The sequence below is a fragment of the Quercus lobata genome, unplaced genomic scaffold (assembly GCF_001633185.2).
Source record: "Quercus lobata isolate SW786 unplaced genomic scaffold, ValleyOak3.0 Primary Assembly Scq3eQI_2002, whole genome shotgun sequence".
NCBI lineage: Eukaryota > Viridiplantae > Streptophyta > Magnoliopsida > Fagales > Fagaceae > Quercus > Quercus lobata.
The window spans coordinates 24,330-44,364 of NW_022154761.1; positions in this window are offsets into that span (position 1 = coordinate 24,330).

Here is a 20,035-nt window from a genome sequence, read left to right on the forward strand (position 1 = left end):
AATGAAAAGAAGGAATTTGCAATAATCTGCACTTTTATTGCTCTTGTTGTGCATTATTAATTTCTTTCTGTAAAATATTTGTAGTTGATGGATTATCTGCTATCAATTGAAGATCAGTAACCGTGTTATTGCTGATCAGAATCATCTTTATTGAGGGTTCATTCAACTGCTAGAAATTGGCCAAGCTCGACAGTGCAGAAGTGTGGATTAGTCTTATAATTTCTAACATGCTGATATGTAAAGACGGTAGAGTAACGTAAACAATTAAGAATCATGTGGCCTCTTTTATTTTATAATTGGGATCCATTTATCAATTGATGATTGATAATAGCCAAAGAAATTTGCAAAACTGAAATTATGAGGCAATAACTAGTAGAACTAGAAGCTCTGAGGAGGAAAACAAGTTTTAGAATAACCTATCTATTACTTGTACAGCTGCCTTCTTTAGTCTTCTCTTCTGTCGTATAATAATATAAAAGACCTCATTTATTTCTTCTTTTCTTTGTGATCTGGTGAGATAAATATTTCCATGGATAACTTTGAATCGCATTGTTTTTAATACTTAAGAAATTTATGCATTTGCTCTTTTTAATTGTCCTGTCAATCAATTTTTCCAAAGTTGAATACTGTCCTACTTAATATTTCAACTTATTGTTTGATATCCTATGGCTATCAATTTATTTAACATTTCTGTCTGAATCCATATGTACTTGAATTCTAGATCAATCTATAAACATGAGGTTTATTTAGATGAAATCCATTCCTAGAAACTGTTTTGTTTGTTAAATTATGTTATCTTTCTCCGCTCGAACTCTGCATCTCTAGTGAAGAATATCCCGAATCCACTATTGCGCAACCGACCCACCACCTCTGCGGCTTCTCTCCATAACGATCCTATGTGCTCTTTCTCAACCTCGATTTAGCTGTTGCTGACTGCACTTCCCAGTAAGTTCTTTCTCATTTTTTTTTTTAATGATCTCTGTTTGGTAGCTGGGAAAACGAAGGAAAATAAACTCTGTTTTGTGGGATTAAAAGGTTGTTTTGATCTGGGCCTTGTAATGTGTGTGGTTTTTTTTTTCATGATTGTGATTTGTTACCTTATACTATAAATATTTGTTGCCATAAAACCACATGCAGTGCTGGAAAGAATGACAATTGTAACTTGGTAGACATTATATGTGAAAGTTTGATAAACGGTATGTGTGTCATGACAAAAAGTCATTTGTTGTCAAGAATTTGAACACTTGTCAAGAAAATGACAAATTAAAAGACACTTAACCACCTCCATCCTTGCTTTGTGGGATAGTTATGGGCTAGGAATAACAACCAAGCACATCTAAGAGAACTTCTTCAAGGCAACAAGCATTAGACATAGGGTAGTTCTTTTACTAGGATTGGTTTAAGAGAAATCTTCTTGTATGCAATTTAGTGATCTTCAACATTTATATTCAAAGCGGTTTTCAATTTGCTTTAACAAAGATTTTACAAGAATTGTGTTCTTCGATTTAGTTCAAGTAAATTTAATCAAGCCTTAGTTGTTAGCAACATAACTTAGGCCATAGTCTAGGGCCCCTACTAAAGAAATGCCCTTAAATGTTGGGGTAATAAGGGGCAATGCTACGTACAAAAAGTAGTACACAAAGCATTTCATAACAATTGAGTTGATAAGTTTTTACGGGGTCTTATCTAATCCCAATACTGATATCACTTTTTAAAATTTGTTGTCAATTTTTTTGTGTCTATAAACTTTATCAGTTAATAAGTGATTTTTTGTATTTTTTTTTTTAAATTAATTTGTATATCTTTTCTTTTACTCTTAAGAAGGCCCAAAAAAGAAATTGAGTAATACTAGAAATATTACAAATTTTACCACATAAATCCTACAAATTGATGTATCACCAATCACAAGATATAATCCAGATATCCATTTATTATCTTGTTGAAATGTCATCAATCACATTCATTTTCAAGAGCCAACAATCATATTTATTATCACATCAATTTGTAAATATTTTGTAATAAAATTTGTAGTAACTTTAGCAAACTTTTTTGGTTATGCTTTCTCACTCTGTCTCTTGCTTTTCTTTTTTTTTTTGAGAAACCAGACCTCAAGTCTGGGACTTTATTGAACTGAAAATAAAACTAATGAACATCAAAGTCTACCAAAACGGCAATGTCTGAAGGTAAAGCATTCATCCAAACTTGGCTACCAACGTTGGAAGAAGCCTTTTTTGCGAGAGCATCCGCAACTAAATTACCAGTGCGGTTGACATGACTAAAAGTAGCTGAAGAAAAACTAGGAAGTAAATCCCGAATATCGTCAACAATATTTCCAAAGGAAGATAATAGTGAAGACCCCTGGTTTACTGCAGAAATGACTGTGGCCGAGTCACCTTCAAAGATTACGCATTGAAACTCCAACTCTGCTGCTAATTGGACCGCTCTGAGACAGGCCAGCGCTTCCATATCAGCAACTGATGAAGATAGCGGAATAGGCATGGACAAGGCAGCAAGGGAAACTCCTCTCCAATCACGTACGATGATGCCAATACCAGCTGTGTTCGTCCGTTTGAAGAGTGCCGCATCGAAGTTCACTTTGACTGCATCTGGTTCTGGAGGGCGCCATTGATGCTGAGCAGAAGGTTGATGGATAGGGATTTCTGGAATCTGGCTAGCAATGAATTCCTGTACCAGTGAGCTAGCAACGGAACTGATATTCGCCATGGGATTAGCTGGGCGACCAAAATGAAGAGCATTTCTTCTGTTCCACAAACACCAAGCGATTGTTGTGAACAACTCTGTTCTGAGATCATCCCGAACCTGCAAAAGCTTGTTAAGTAAATCACAGAAATTAAGGGGAGGGGGAGATATCATGGTTTGGAACCAGTGGAAAGGTTGCCACACAGGGGCTACGTGGCTGCAAAAGCATAGAGCATGAAGGGCATCTTTCGGGGTATCTTTGCACAACTCGCACAAGTCTGACTCTGTAATATGACGCCGCTTCAGGTTACACTTGATAGGCAGAGCATTGTTACAAACTCTCCAAACAAAGTGTTTAATCTTGTTGGGCACCTGCAGCTTCCAAATTCCTTTCCAAAAACTTCTCTGAGAGGCCTGATTGGATGAACTTGCATGGGCTGTTGAAGCCGAGGCAGCTAGCAATTTATAGGCGCTGCTTGTGCTATACTCCCCTGATGGAGTGCATGCCCAAGTCACACGGTCAAGGGGTTTTCTGTGGCTAAGTGGAATCCCCAATACCAAAGAAGCTTCATGAGGTAGAAAAATTCGGTTAACCTCCTCAGATTTCCACACACCCAGCTCTGGATTGATAAGAGAGCTCACCTTAGTTTCCGCCATAACTGAGGGGAGAGGGGAGAGGATTACTCTACTTGGTTTTACCGGGAGCCACTTGTCTTCCTTAATTCGAACAGATTGACCATTCCCAATACTCCACATCATACCCTTTCTAATAACATCCCGAGCACCAAGAATGCTCTTCCATGCATAGGATCCGGTATTTGACTCCTTGGCATCAAGAATAGAGCAATTTGGGAAGAAACGGGCTTTGAAGACCCTAAAGCAAAGGGACTCCGGGTTTTGCATCATCCGCCATACTTGCTTAGCAAGGAGGGCGTCATTGAACTTCTCAATTTCTTTGAAACCCATTCCACCCACTTCTTTTGCCTCACATAACCTCTCCCAACTAACCCAATGCACCTTCCTGGAATCATCATTATAGCCCCACCAGAACTTCCTAATAAGGACTTCTAGCTCTTTGATCAGCCCTTTGGGTAGCTTGAAACAACCCATAGTGTACGTTGGTATGGCTTGAATGACAGCTTTAATGAGAACTTCCCTACCTGCAATGGACAACAGCTTTTCTTTCCACCCCTGTAATTTCTTCCACACCCTTTCCTTGAGATAGATAAAACTCCTTTTTTTCGCTCTCCCCACTAGTGCTGGCAAACCTAAGTATTTTTCATATTGTCTGATTGCTGGGACTCCCAACAAATGTTGGATGCGAGATTGGGTTTGTTGTAGGGTATTGGAGCTGAAGAAAATATTAGTCTTCTCTTTATTAATTTTTTGACCTGTTCCCCTTTCGTACATAGCCAAGATATCCAGGACCCTCTGACACTCAGCCTCAGTAGCACGACAAAATAGGACACTATCATCAGCAAAGAATAAGTGTGAAACTCGAGGACCCTATCTACTAATAGCCACCCCCTTTATCTTACCTTCCATCTCTGCCTTTTTCAATAAGCCTTGTAGACCCATGGCACACAATAGGAACAGATACGGTGACAAAGGGTCACCTTGGCGGAGCCCCCTAGAGGGTTTAATGTTTCCAACTGGCTACCCATTGAGAAGAATTGAGTACGACACTGACTTCATGCATGACATAATTATTCTTCTCATCCTCTCCCCAAGCCCCAAATGTTGCATTATTGCCTCCACAAAACTCCACTCCACCCGGTCATAAGCTTTACTCATATCAAGCTTTAGAGCCATAAAACCCATTTTGCCTCGTGTTTTTCTCTTCAAATAATGAAGCGTCTCAAAAGCCACAAGAATGTTATCAGATATCAACCGACCTGAAAGGAAAGCACTCTGCGAATCTGGCACAGAAATAGCTAGAAACTTTTTTAAACGGTTAGCCACCACTTTAGCAATAAGTTTATAGATGACATTACACAAACTTATTGGCCTAAAGTCTGAAACTTTCTTGGGGTTTTTAATTTTGGGTATGAGGGTGATGAAAGTAGTATTTATGGATTCTGGAACAATACTTGAGTTTAAGGCTCGGAGCACCACTGCAGTCACGTCTTCCCCTACAATGTGCCAGAAAGACTTATAGAATACAGGGGACATACCATCAGGACCAGGGGCTGTGAGGGGGGCCATTTGATTGAGAGCTTCTTTGACTTCACTAGCTTGGAAATCACCCTCTAGCTGCTCAGTCGAATCCATCCCCACAACACTTTGGATACCACACAAGATAGTGTCAAAACCATGCGGATTTGAACTGGTGAAAATTTGATCAAAATAGCCCTCCACCACCTTCCCCAAGCCAACCTCATCTTCTACCCAAATTCCATTGTCATCTTCCAATCCTGTAATCAAATTCCGCCTATTCCTTTGATTTGCTCTACAGTGAAAATATCTTGTGTTCTTGTCCCCTTCCTTAAGCCATCTGTTTCTAGATCTTTGCTTCCACATACACTCCTCTCGTGCTTGTAACTGTTGGATGTCATCTCGTAACTCCTGAATCTGAAAAGGATTGTTTCTGTACCCTCCACTCTCCTCCTCCGACTTCAACTCAGCCAATTTTTTCTTTAGAGAATGTCGAACATGGCCAAAAGTATTTTTATTCCACACTCTAAGATTTGTTTGGCAGGTAGAAATTTTGCTATTGAAACCCCATGCCGTGGCTTGTACCATCCCAACTCCCCAAGAATCTCGAATTACCTCTTCACAGGACCTGTCCCTTAACCACATGGCTTCAAACCGGAAAGGACGTCCTTTTTTATAAAACCGGTTTTGTTCTAGATCTGGGCTTAGGAGAATAGGCTTGTGATCAGAATGAAAAGCATCCAAATGGTGAATTCTGGAGGTAGGGAATTTCAGAATCCAGTCAACGGTAGCAACCCCTCTATCCAATCGAATCCAAACATTTTGATTTCCTCGGCGCCTGTTACACCATGTGAATGGGAAGCCATTAAACCCCAAATCCTTCAACCTGCAAAAATCAAGAGCATCACGAAAACCCTGCATTTGCCTCTCCGGTCTATCAAGCCAACCCTGTTTCTCATCTGCATATAAGATTTCATTAAAATCACCAATACACAACCAAGGGAGAGTAAACCGTGTACTCAAAGTTCTGAGCATGGACCAGGAGTTTTCCCGGCTGGCGGTCTCAGGGTCTCCGTAGAAACCAGTGAACCGCCAGGCGTCATCAACTCCATGGTCAATAATGGCATCAATATGATTTTCTGAAAAAGATTGAACATCCACATTAGAATCAGCAGTCCAAAACAAAGCAAGACCACCCCCAGTGTTATGACGTGGAACCTCAAAAAGATTAGCATAATGTATCTTTCTACCAATACGTACTAAAACTGATTTCTCAACCTTGGTTTCCATTAAGAAAATCAGCTTGGGATCTTTGTTACGTACCAACGTAACTAGTTCATCTTCTGTCTGTGGGTTCCCAAGCCCACGACAGTTCCAGCTAAGGCAACTCATTGGGCCCGGTGGTGCTGGGAACCAGCCACCACCTTCAAGTTTTCTTTTTCATGATAGTTACATTCTGCCAAACATAATTTTTTCCCTCCCCTCATATCAACTAGTTCAATGCTAGGTCTTCTATCAATAACCATAGGAGAAGAGATTGGAATTGGATTACCTGGTTCACGGGCCAACTTCTTCCAGGTTCGAATGGATACTTGTGGATTAGAATTGGGAACACTGTTTGTGCAATCTTGCAATGGAATTGGATTAGTTCTCGGGCTGAGGGGGAGTGAGGCTTTACGTGGTGAGCATTCGGCCCTACCCCTGTTGGATGGAATGCTGTTTTCTTGGAGAGACAAACCAACAACATCTTCATCCAATCTCACTGCATGGCTCGGATTGGTTTGTTTCAGACATGGCCCATTAGCAGATTCACAACGTTGTCCTTCATCCTGCTCACTGCCCACTCCAGTATTGCCTTTCTTGAAAGCCACAAAGTTATCCATGTAATGCTCGGCCTCCATAGCAGACTGTGCATCATGGTGTACATCATCTCGACGTGGAGCTGGGGTTTCATTACTTTTGCTTGATTGGTTTTTCTTCCACCATGGCGGCTGGTTGCGTGCATTGCCTGGGATAACAGCCACGGTTTTTCTGCTTTGGCGAATCGGTTCCGCTCTCAACCACTCGCCATATTGTTGATCCTCTCTTCTCAACTTCCCTCTTCCCCTCAACCAAACTTCACAATCTCGCTCCCCATGTGTAACACGACCGCACCAATAACAAAAGTTAGGGAGGCGTTCGTATTTGAGTCCCACCAGCCCTAACTGTCTTCCCCCTGATCGTAGTCTTGAGCAGCGCGGAAGTGGCTTGGAAATATCCATGGTTATTCGGACTCTCAAGAACTCGCCGCCCGTGCCGTCGTCTTCCGGGTCAGTCACTTGAACCACCATCCCAATTGAGTTACCTACTGCTTCACCGGTTTCCTGGGATAGGTTCTTCAATGGAATATTGTGCAACTGCACCCAGAAAGTAACCTGACCGAAATCAAGATGGGGTATCTGTTCAACGTCAAGAACCCTTTGGAAAGCTATTAAGCTTTTGTCATACGACCAAGGTTCGTATTCGAGGACTCGTTCAAGGTCCAAAACATCTTCAAACTCAAATATCAACACATTATCACCCGAGTCACGAATCTTTAACTCACCCGCCGGTTTCCATAGTGGCTTGAAGGTGCGAGCCACTGCATCAACATTTAGTGTTCGTTTCGTAAAAAACTTCCCTGCCAACCGGTAAACCTCCACATCCTCTTTGTTCGGAACGTCTGCACCCCCTTCTTCTTCCTCTGTAAGAGAGAAACGTGCCCACATATCTTCCAGACCAGCCATGCTAATAGTTCGAAGCAGAAACATAACAGGATTCAGAATAGCACTACACCGACTAAACGCACCGTCCTATCAGTCCGGAGACGTGAAGGGAATAGAAAACCTAAACTAGGTTAGGGACAATATTCTACACGCGGCTGAGAGAAAAAACCCTAGCCGTCATGAGAAACTTCATTTTTGGTTCTCTTGCTTTTCAAATTGGTAAAATATGCACGCTTCATCAACTTCTTTATTTGTCTCCAGCACCATTGCCTTCGGGTATATATTTTTGGTCATTATTGACTCTGTCCCTAAAACTGTGTCAACAACAGCATATAGGGAACCTTGTGGAAGCACGTGCTCCAATTAAACCAATGTACCGTGTGATAATACAAAGAAAAAATTTCGAAGATTTTGAGACTAAAAAGTAAAAACTCGAGTGAATTACTTTGGCAAATGGCAAGTCAGTACAAACTCAAGGAGAGATTGATGCAGAGGAAATCATGAAAAGAGCATTTAACTAATGTTCATATTCGGTTCAGATCTCATCTATATGTTGGTTTGGGCCAGAGCAACTTTATTTGGTCAGACGGATCATTGGATTTTTTAGTATGTGATGCGTATCAAAATTTTACAATATACCTAATGATCATTATGATGAATTAGAGTAACTTAATATAGCTCTTAAAATCCTATTGATTGATTTTGAAAAGGATACTGTCACATCATCAACCATTTAATTAAAATACCATAAAATGATCCTAGGTAAATATTTAAATTTTGACGAGTCATAAATCCAATGATTTGTCCTACAAAATAAAGTTGCTTAGGCCTGCTCTAATATATTCTTTCTATTTTCGTTTCTATAATTATTATTCTAAACTGTTAGAGACATGAAATCTTCAGAAAAAGACTGAGTTATTGAAAAAGGGAAAAGTAAATCCCTTTTGCCAAAAATATTGTTCTTCTTTATTTTGGCTATTAATTTAATTAAATTCTTTCCAAAAAGTAAAAACTTAATTTTAAGAGTAAGGATTTGCTGCAAACTAAGCTACAACAACTCTTATAAAATGCACACATGTCAAGTGGCCATTTGGTGAAAAATTTAATCTTGACATGGAAGATTTCATTTAAATATAAGCTCGGACAGGTGTCTATTTGAGGTATTGACACATATGCATTTTTACAGGAGTTGTTGCAACTTAGTTTGCAGCAAATCCTTGCCCAACTTTTAAAGGGCACTAGGATTACTTAAGCATTTCCATCATTCCATGACTTTTTATTTCCAAATTGGATGGAAAGCATATAGCATATACAGTTTTAGTCCCAAAATTTTTGGGATAAGCTATTAACTTTTAGTAAAATTAGTTAGGGTCAGTTACATGTATTATAGGAAATGCCCAACGAATATTTGTATTGGATCCCTTCATAATAAAGTGACTAAATTTTCCAACCACAATGCTCCTCCTTTTCTTGGGCTTAGGACCAACAGTGAACAAAATATATGACACTAATTACTAGAAAAATGCATAATTAAATTGGGCAAAAAGCATAAAGTGGAAAACTGATGAGCACCGTAAAAAAAATTTCTCCAATTTTTCTTCTCTCCTCTTATTCATTCTAAAAAAGGAAAATATATCACTCTAAATAGCTATGCCACATTAGATATTAAAATAATAATAATAACAATAATTAATTGACATATATGTGAGGTTTTTGAGTTTTTATTTATTTATTTCAGTTTTCAAACAAGAATTGAAATCAAGGCTCCAAGCTGATCTCTAGAGCATCTTTTAATTGTTTCTTGATGAAAGATATCTATTAAACAAAGATGAAATCATTTCATCAAAATAATAATAATAATGATAATAATAAGCTGAAATCTGAACTGCAACAAACAAGGAGACAAGCCAGCAAACAAGCAAAGAAAGAAACAAAGGAGATAGGGAGAACATGCAAAGAACATACTAACAAAGGGAGCCAAACGGGGGCAAACAAGGCATGCTAAGCATATGAAAGGGCATGCAAGCATGTTATCAAACAAAAGAGGATGTTGTAGGAGGACAAATTTAGGTTTGGATTGAATGCCCATAGTTCCATTAGATTGAAGTATGGACGACACACAGACTTGTGCATGAACATGTAGGCAAGCAAGCAAAGAGAAAGCATAGAAGCAAAGAAAGCCAAACGGGTGGCACAAAGCAAGCATGGCAAGCAACATCGCACGGGACAGAGAAAAGGTATGCATCAAGCAAACTGGCATCACGGGGATGCATCTCACAAGTGGTTACACCCCAATAGGCCATGAGGGGGATGGATGTAACTACACAAGAACAAGCCCACAGAGGACACAAAACATGGCAAAGCCTAGATTTAGAGAGGCAAGCATAGACATAACGCATAGAAGCAAGCAAACATACACATGCATATAAGGAAATGATTCAAACCCTTTAATATAGGCTTAGGTGTATGGATGTAGACCTAGACCACGAGATCTAGATCTACACCCCACCAATAAGGGCCAAAACACAAGAAAAAGAGACATCAACAAACAAAAGGGCTATAGAAGCACATGGCATAGCAACCAACTTATAGATCTAAACACACAAGCATGGCGTGGCACATAAACACATAGATCTAACCATAGGCATGACACGGGGCCCATAGAGGCATAGATCTAAACATAGGCACGTAAATCTAAGCGTTAACATGGCAAAGAAAGCATAGGCATGTAGATTTAAGCTCAAGCATGGAATTTAAACATATCCTAGCCCAAGAAGGCTAGGCCAACAAAATCAAGAGATAAATCATGGCAAAAAGTAAGGGAACATGCTATAAAAACCATAAAACATGCTAGGAAGCAATATAAAGAAAGAACATGCTAGGAAAAGCAATAAAACATATTATTGAACAAGAAAAAGCTATGAAAAGAAAAGGGCGTGATTGTAGTTAAAAAGCTACATCCACACCCCTAATCCTTAAATCCAAGGTATGGAACCAAGAAGAGGAAAATTGGATGCAAGAACATTACCTTGTGATTGTGGAGAAAAGAGAAGAGTCAAAAGTCTTTGGATGTGTTTGTGAGAAAAATTAGAGAGAAGAGAAAGAGGATCTGCCTAGAAAACTGCCCAAAATCTTCTTTATTTTGCAAAATAAGGGGTCTAGAAGCATTTATGGATAAAATCTGACCCTTTAGCTTCTGTCAGCCTTTAAATGGTCACTGGAACTACTAATGTCAGCTCTGTTGACATCAGCAATTTTAGCTTTTTCGGGTCCAACTTCGGACGCGTAAGATTAAGCTGATATTGGTGTCCCTAGAAAGCTCTGGATGTCTAATTTCCATAACACTAAAGAAATTGGAAATCCAACAGTCGAATCAAAAGTTATGGCCTCGAGAGGCGTGTTGATTCGCTTTGCACAATTTTCTGGATATCTCATCCGTTTTAACTCTGATTTCGACACATGAATAGTTATTGGAAATGGAATTTAATAATATCACAATGGGACTAGTCCCAACCTGTTATGATGGTCAGATCAAAATTTGGGTTTTTAGTACCTCCGAGAGTTAGCATTGGGTCAAATTTGGTCAAAGTTGACAAAAATCTCCGAGTAGCTCAAGTTTGATGTAAAAGCATGAAAGTTGTTGTTTCAAGAGGACTTTGACCTCGTTTGACTTTTGGTCCACCCAAGATTAACTAGGGACATTTTGGTTAATTTGACCATAAAATGCACTTTAAGTACTTTAATGCTTGAACGGTTTGCGCCATGTCAATTTAGATGTCTCCGCATCCCCATGGAGAAAAGATAATATTTTTGAAATTTTTAGGATCTAAAATGTAAGTCAAGGACAGACAAAATACGGTATCTACATTAATTATCCATATTTCAATGCACAACCTTGTCAACTTATAATTATTGGTTAAAAAATAAACAATGAAGGCTTAAGGTTAAGGGTATTTCTTTGAAACCAAAATCACAATTAAGAAGTATTATTATTTTTAATATTATGTTGAAGTTTATTGTTCTTTTGTTTATGATTGTGTATTGTTATTAATAGTAAGAAGTCACAAACATGCACAATGCACATGAAAGTTTAATACAAAAATGATAAAACAAATTCTGTAGTACCAAAATTAATATACACACACAATATTTCTCAAAAATGCAAAGGTGAGTTAAGAAAATAGTCATTTCTTAATAATAATTATTTGACGAAAATGCACTTTTGGTCTTTACATTTTGAGCCGATTTTCAATTTGGTCATAAATTGATTTCGCTTCTAGGTTAGTCCATAATTTCAGAAAATCAATTTTATTCTAATCTCTGCCGTCAACCTAGTAACAGAAAAATCTAAGATGGCAAACAGAATGTACTGTATACACAATAAATGCTAACGTGACTAATAAAAAAATACTGAAAAATTTTATTAGGCATTTATTAAATGCCACATCAACATTTAAAATGCCACATCAGCATTTAAATTAATAAAAAAAACCAGGTCAAAAAAAATCTAATTAAAAAAATAATTTAATAATATTAAAAAATTTATTATATTAAAAAAAAAAAAAAAAAAAAAAAACAACAACAACAACAACAACGTTGAATTATTTTCTTTTTTTCTTTTCATTATTTTCAGAAGAACAACAACAATAACGTTGAATTATTTTCTTTTTTTCTTTTCATTATTTTCAGAAGAATAAGGGTAACATGTTCTTCATGTTCTTCGGGTTTCCCAGAAAATTAAAATAATCTAAGATTTAAATAATCTAAGATTTTCTTTTCTTTTCTTAACAAAAAAAGATGCAAAAAATTCATACCAAATCCCTATCATCCACCAAATCCTCCAACATCAAACCTACATGAAAAAACCAACCTAGAAAAATTATCAAACCCACATGTAAAAACCAAACCCAAAAATTTAAAACAAACCAACACCCGTAGGGAAAAACAAACCCAGGTCAGAGAACCCAGGTCAGAGAGAGAGTTCTATAGACTGGAGTCGATAAGGACATGCACGACGACATGAAGAGAGTCCCCAAGGAATTCATGGACTCAATTAGGAAGAACAAGGTGGGTTTCTGGGTAGATCAAAGAGAGAGTTTTGTTTTATTTGGCCATGGGTGTCTGGGTTTGGAGCTTGGTGTCTTTTGCCATGGATCGAAGAGGTCTGAGAACCGCTGATCTGGGCTTTAATACTGAATCGGCGACATCTGGTGCCTCAGGAGGAAGAGCTTGTGAGCGAGCATGAGGTGTGGTTGTTGAGTTCCCTCCTTGCTATCCATGGCGGCTGTCGACTCGATGGCTGACTCACTGAGTCTTGAACGAGATGGGTTTTCTTTCTTTTTGGCCTTTTCGATTTCTCTCTGCCTCTCTGTGTAGGGATTTTGGAATGGTTCTTATTCTGATCTTACACTGGGGAGGGGAAATTAAGAAATATATAATAAAGTAAAAATAAATATTAGATTGAAGGTTTTTTTTTTTTAATTGTTTGACATGGAATTTTAAATTAATTAGATTTAAGGTTTTTCTTTAATTTTTTTTTTTTTTAATTTCTGAGGTGGCTTTTTAAAAAAAATTAAAATGTTGACGTGGCATTTAATGAATGCCAAATAGTTTTTTTTTTCTTAATTTTATTAGCCACGTTAGCATTTACCGCACACACAATGCATTCCGTTTGTCACCTTAGATTTTTCTGTTATTAGGTTGACGGCAAGAACCAAAATAAAATCAATTTTTTGAAGTCAGGGACTGACCTAGGAGCAAAATCAATTTAGGGACCAAATTGAGAATCGACCCAAAATGTAAGGACCAAAAGTGTATTTTCACCTAATTGTTTATAACATTTTATACATCCTTAAAAAGCATGTTAGAAATTGAAGATTATTCTTTTAGTTTTAAATTAAATTTGTCAAACCCAAATTATTTTTCTTCCTACAATCCAAATCTCCCAAAATGTATCTCAAAAAATAATAAAACACAACCAAACTACAACTCAAAACCAAAATACAAAAAATATTTACTTCAACACCACTTATATGAAATTAAATCAAAGTTGGAATAACTGGGGGAGAAGAAAGAATTATGGGGAAAAAATTTAGTATATTATGGGATCCTTATTCTTTTTCTCATCAAGAATATAGGTGTGAAACTCTTTCTTAGAAGCTTAAAACTCGGCCTTTACCCCCTACATCCCACAAGCACTTATACTTGTGGAGTGACCATCGCACCAAGAGTATGCGGTGATGATTGTAGGCTTGTAGCCATATATATGACAATTGTAACACTTTTTCCTTAAATAAAAAAACAAATATATATATATATATATATATATATTTTATAATATTTTTTTCTTAAATAAAAAAATATTATAAAAAAATCCTAGAGTACAAATCCCAAGGGGAAAAAAGGTAAGAGGAAAGTTTTTGAAAAAAAAAATTGTGTAAATAATGTCATAAACTAATCCAACATGGAATAATCGTACTCAGAGATCTAGGAACGGCGTATAATAAAGACATAATAATTTGTTGCTAATTTGTCAAACAAGATATTTTAAAAAAAAGGTGAAAGGAAACAACATAAAATTAATTTGGGTAGACCATCTTCTTCCATTGCAAAAATTGTCACTCACCATTGTATTGTTTTCCCAATAAACTAAGACGTAACAACAACAAGAAGTAAGATATATTATAATTTGATTTTTCCCCTCAACTCAGGTCAACAACAAACATCATTAATTAAAAGCATTCAGTATTGTAAATAAAGTGCCAAAACAAATACTTGCATGATGGATCATATAAAAAATTAATTAAGGATAGGATAATGAGGATACAAACCTCTTGTAGATCTACAAAATGCTTGATTTGAGCTCATCCTACAAGGCAATTGTCAAGTTATATCATCAAAGATTAAACAAGATTAGTTAATACCTTCTTATATACATTATTTATAGTTGTTTTTCTTGTTGAGAATATAGACATTATTTATATTGATTTCACTGTTCAGTTATAAACAACCTAAATCAAAGTAGATGAATATGTATAGGCAAAGTTTTTTTTTTCTTCACTAATTTCAATGTTTAGTTACAAACATTCAAATTAAAATAGATGAATATGTAAAGGTAAAGTTATATGTATAGTTAAATCCACCAAAGAAGAATGTGTAAAGTCAATAAATTCATATTGTAAGAAAAAAAAATTTTGACTAAAAAATTGTACATTACACTAGCTAGTGAAAGAAAAGTGTGCTGACTTGGTTACATCTGGGCCGTACTCGCGGACAAATTGTGAGATAAAAGAAGAGGGATGTTGGTGAGGGGAGCTACACCTTTGGCTTGTGCCAATAGCGTGATCACCATTGGGGAAAGAGAAATGCACAATTTGGCATGGACACTGGCACTACCATGAAAGGGAATTCAATCTCTATTGATCAGAGGTTGTAAAACACCCCACATTGGTTAGTACCAAGCTGGATTACTACTAGAGACACATACAACGCCCTCAGGGTCCATGCAGTCCCTTTCCTTGTTGATGTTTGTCCCTCACAATGTATTAGAGCTACCTTTCATCCCAATATCCTGGCAAAAGCATTTTTTCTCTCTCCTCCAGCCATGATATAGTATAGTAGCTGTATTAGCATTTGTGGGGGAGAAATGAGAGTGAGACAACTGTTACTATACACCCAGCAGCATTCCTTGTACTGTAAGAGGAGAATGTTGCTAAGCAAATATGGTGGAGAGGTAGGAAATCTTGGAAGGAAAGAGAGGCAAAATGATAGGTTTTTGGGAAGAGCAACACCTTGTGTAACCTTCAACTTTCCATATTATTACATATCTTTCAAGAGTGAAGGATACTTTGTCCTTCACTCACTGTGTTTTTTCATCCTTACACAGGGTTTTCCGCATATATCCTTGTTCTTTACTTTCTTTATTCTACCATTGTCTTCCTTTTCATGTTTTGGTGTTAAAGTTTACATTTTTATTGTTCACCAAGTTTGACACCAAAATGTACTGTTAGGCTTTAGGTTACACACATTCAAGTTGTCTTAAGATCTAACCTGCAACTACTACTTGTCAAAAGAATTAAGGTTAAAATGCAAATTGCATCATTTAAGTTTGACTAAAATTCATTTCAGTCATCTAACTTTATTTTCGTTAAATTAGGTCTTTTAAATTTCAAAGTTATTCAATTCAAGCCTTCTGTTTAATTTCATTAAAATTTTTCCATTTAAAAAAAAGTTTTTTACATGAAAAAAAAATCTATAAAATTAATAAAAATATTTTTATATTTTTTATGTGAGATTTTAAAAAAAAAAAAATCATTAGTTAACCTCATTTTTAAAATATAGGGCCTGTTTGGATAAACTGTTTCAAAATGTGCGTTTTAAAAACTAGCATTTTTAAAACATGCGTTTCGAAAACTTCATTTTAAAAACCATAGATAAGCGTTTGGTAAAAATGTGAAAATATGTGTTTTCTATTTTTAAAGCCAAATTAAGCTTTTGGATAAGCTGTTTTAAAAATAATTGTTTTGAGTGTAAATTCCAAAAAAAGGACTTAACTATATTGTTAAGGCTATCTTAATTTTTCTGTGATTAGAATAAGTCCTTTCGCTAAAGACCAAACTCAAATTACAAACTAGTTTCTAGAAATTATAACAGGACAACAAAAAACATTTTGCTTCTCCTCTAGGACCAAGATAACCCCCAATTATTACACAACATTCTATTAAGAATTGAATTACAAACATGTCTCTTTGTAGCCATCCTAGCTTTTACAGATTTGCAAATATCTCTTACCAACTGCTCCTTTGTTTAAACTACCCCATTATGTACCCTATTGTTCCTTTGGATCCAGATGTTATACACCATTGCACATCAAGCCATCTGGAATTCACAAACACTAGAAACTAGGAACAAGTCAAAACTTAATCACATAAGCTCATAATCCGAACAAAGAAAAGTTCCTTCCCAAAGATACCCATTGCCAAGAACTAAAAACCAAACCCAAAATTTCTATTGAAGTAAATTGTTAAACCCACCATGCAAAAGCTCAAATCTATAGTAAAAATTCAAGAATAATGAAAGAGGAATATGGTTACCTGCAATGTTCTTAATACCATTTCGGAAACCATTTCGGTTTGTCAATTGGAATGGAATATTTCGGTACCGGTCTATTTCGGTATGCCATTTCGGGTTATAGCTATTTCTTATATATTGTAGGTTATTCATCAAAATCCATATAAATTTTTAAGAATTTTATAATTATAAGTTCATATTTCAACTAATATGTCAAACTTATTAAGCCCAAATCCCAGATATCACTCAATAATAATAATAATAATAATTAATAATAACAATAATTAATTAATAATTATTTTTTAGATTATAACAAGAGTAATGATAAAAGTCAAATTAAAAGAGGAAAAAAAAATTAAAAATGGTGAGGCATAGGTTAGCCACTTGGAGTGGGGTGTCTTAGAAGTCAACACAAATGACTAAAGGCCGAAACTTTCAGCTTTCCCAAGTGACTCATGTGTGAAGGGCTCACAAAACTAAAAGAAATTAAAGTATTAACTATTAAACAATAAATCAATATAAGGCAGTGAAGGCAGACTACACACAAAGGACTGAAAAAGAAAAAGAGAGGAAGCAGAGAACACAAAAACGCAAAAGAAGAAGCAAAAAAAAGAAGAAGCTACCAGCTGTGAGGAGGTGGGTTCCTTCAAGAAACCAACGACGTGTTGGTGACTGCTGCCACAGGATCATTTCATTCAGAAAAATTGTTTAAAACGTAAAAAGGTATATTCTTTTCAGTACTACCTGGAATTGATATATCGGCCAAAATTCAACGAAGTAGAGGTTACTGAGGAAAATTGGAGAAGAGTGAATATTGAAAGAGAAAAAAAAAGGGGATAATATAGCCAGCTATTTGGGGGTATTTTTGGTTTTTTGAACGAAAAAAATAACAGTGCGAAAACGTTCTATTTGCTCAATATTGAAAATGCAATAAGATATTGCTTCTTTGAAACCACGAATTTGTGTGATTTGTAAATGTGATTTAGTTGAAACAACTTCTCCAAACGATTGTGTATATTGCATTTTGTATCAAACTGTGCGTTTTTGTCCAAGAAAACGCCTATCCAAATGGGCTCATAATTAGAAGGAAGACTTGAATTGAATAAATTTGAAACTTAAATGACTCAATTAATCGAAAGTTAGGTTAGAGGGCTAAAATGAATTTCAATCAAACATTAATGGTACATTTTGCATTTTAGTCTAAAATTAACTTTTCCGTTCTACACCATTTTATCTCATCCGTTCAAATATTTGGGGTTCTGCTTTGGTCCCACCGAGGGGTACCACATTATTTTATCATTTATGTTAATGAATTTTTTTTTTTTTTTATAGAGTTTTAATCTATAACGTTTGCTCCTGTTGATAACTCTTTATCATCAAAGAACCCACGGTTAATGATTATTCTTGTTACACACACACACATATATATATACTCTCTAAACACATTTAAATTCAATCAAATTTATTGTATATTTCGTAAAATGGTCCAAACATTGCTCGTGTATCATTAAAATTTTTCGCTCAATGCCCAAAAATACAATAATAAATTCTTCATCAATTTGTTAAAAAAATTTCTCTATGATATAATTAAAATTTTGGAAAAAAAAATTCATGCTTAAGAAATGCCTATATAATCTATTTTAATATTATGATATTTTGACTTGAAATATGATACTTTGCGATTATGCTGTTAATTTTAGACTTTGATCATTTATAGGGATAGATAATTAATCAACTGTTCGGCACTAGATGTCAGGAGCGGTTCATCCCATTCCTATTCTTTTTAGGTAGAGATTTAGCACTCTTAGGGAAAATTTGATATATGCAGATTTTTGGAATAATTTTGTGCAAGTTTTGACATGATAGTTTCCACTTATGTACTTAAGTCAATAGAAGTATGGGTTTATAAACCCATACTTCTATTGACTTAAGTACATAAGTCATGACAAACCATCTAGCTAGTTCAATTAATTAATGGCCTGTTTGGATGGATGGAGGAAGGAGGGGGAGTAGAGTAGTGTTGATTAAAAATAAGTTAATTTTGTACTCTACTCTCCCTCCCTCCCCCTCAATCCAAACAGATCATAAGATTCGATACCTGAACCTAAAAAATTGGCAAACATTGCTAACCAAAATTACCACTAGCTGCAATGTCAACCCAACTGTGACTAGCACTGTAGCTTAGTAAAACAACTTTTCTTTGGAAATCTATCCTTACGTGAGAAATTGGTTACATATGCCCAATACAGGTTTTCTCAATGAACTTTTCTTTGGAAATCTATCCTTATTTGAGAGGTTGGTTACATATGCCCAATACAGGTTTTTTTGATGTTCAAGGGTTAGCAACTATTCGTTGTAACAATGGCTTAAGGGAATGGAAAGATGAGATAAGGAGCCGTGGGATTGTGAAAATTGAACCGTTACTGTCAAGACTTAGGATCAATAATGGAGATGCAAGCATTTATCAATGGTTTAGAGAACACAATGAAAAAGTTTTGTATGAGTGTTGGCGAAGGTCTTGGATTGACACTTGATTTGGACCAAAGGGAACCATTAGGACGGGTTGGAGGTCTAATTTTATCTTTTGCATCATTAAATCAAGTTTTCAACTAGAATTTGGATAAAAATTTTAAATAAGCTGGTATGAATATTCTAATGTCATTTTTAACCTTCATATTTCCACAAAACAAGGATTTCACCTAACTTGAGAGTGTAGCAAAAGGGGGTAGAGAACATGAGAAAGGACTCCCAAGTTAAAAATGATCCAAATCTGTCATTTAGAAATAAACCAAGTCTATGTTATGGAGTAATAATCCATTACAAATTTATTTTTTAAATGTCAAGTTTTAATAAATAATGATAGCTAAACTAACAAACTACATAATGTAAATCCGAAGAAAGACATATACTATTCCTTTGTCCTGGGGAACGTAGAATTTCACCAACAAGATTAATAAAATTCAAATAAATGAATAAAATATTATGAAGGCTATGTTTGAATTGATTGAAAATATTTTACAGCCTAACATGTGTTTGGGTCAACTAAAAAATCCGATCAACCTAAAATCATTTTCCCTTTAACTGTAAAATAGGGCTGGTTTTGGTGTGAAATGAAATACACTTTTGGCTGTGTTTGGTTCAACGTAAAATGTTTTCCGAGTGCAAAATATTTTTCGGAAAAGAAAATCTTTTTAGGTGTCTAGTTGCATTCCAAAAAATGCTTTGGAAATTATTTTCAGGTGTTTGGTTGTGTTCCTAAAAATGCTCTAAAAAATACATATGTTCTATTAGTTTCTCACATTTCCCAGCTTCTGCGAGAGGTTCATGGGTTGATGGTTCGATCTGGAGGCAACAACATTGATGAGTTT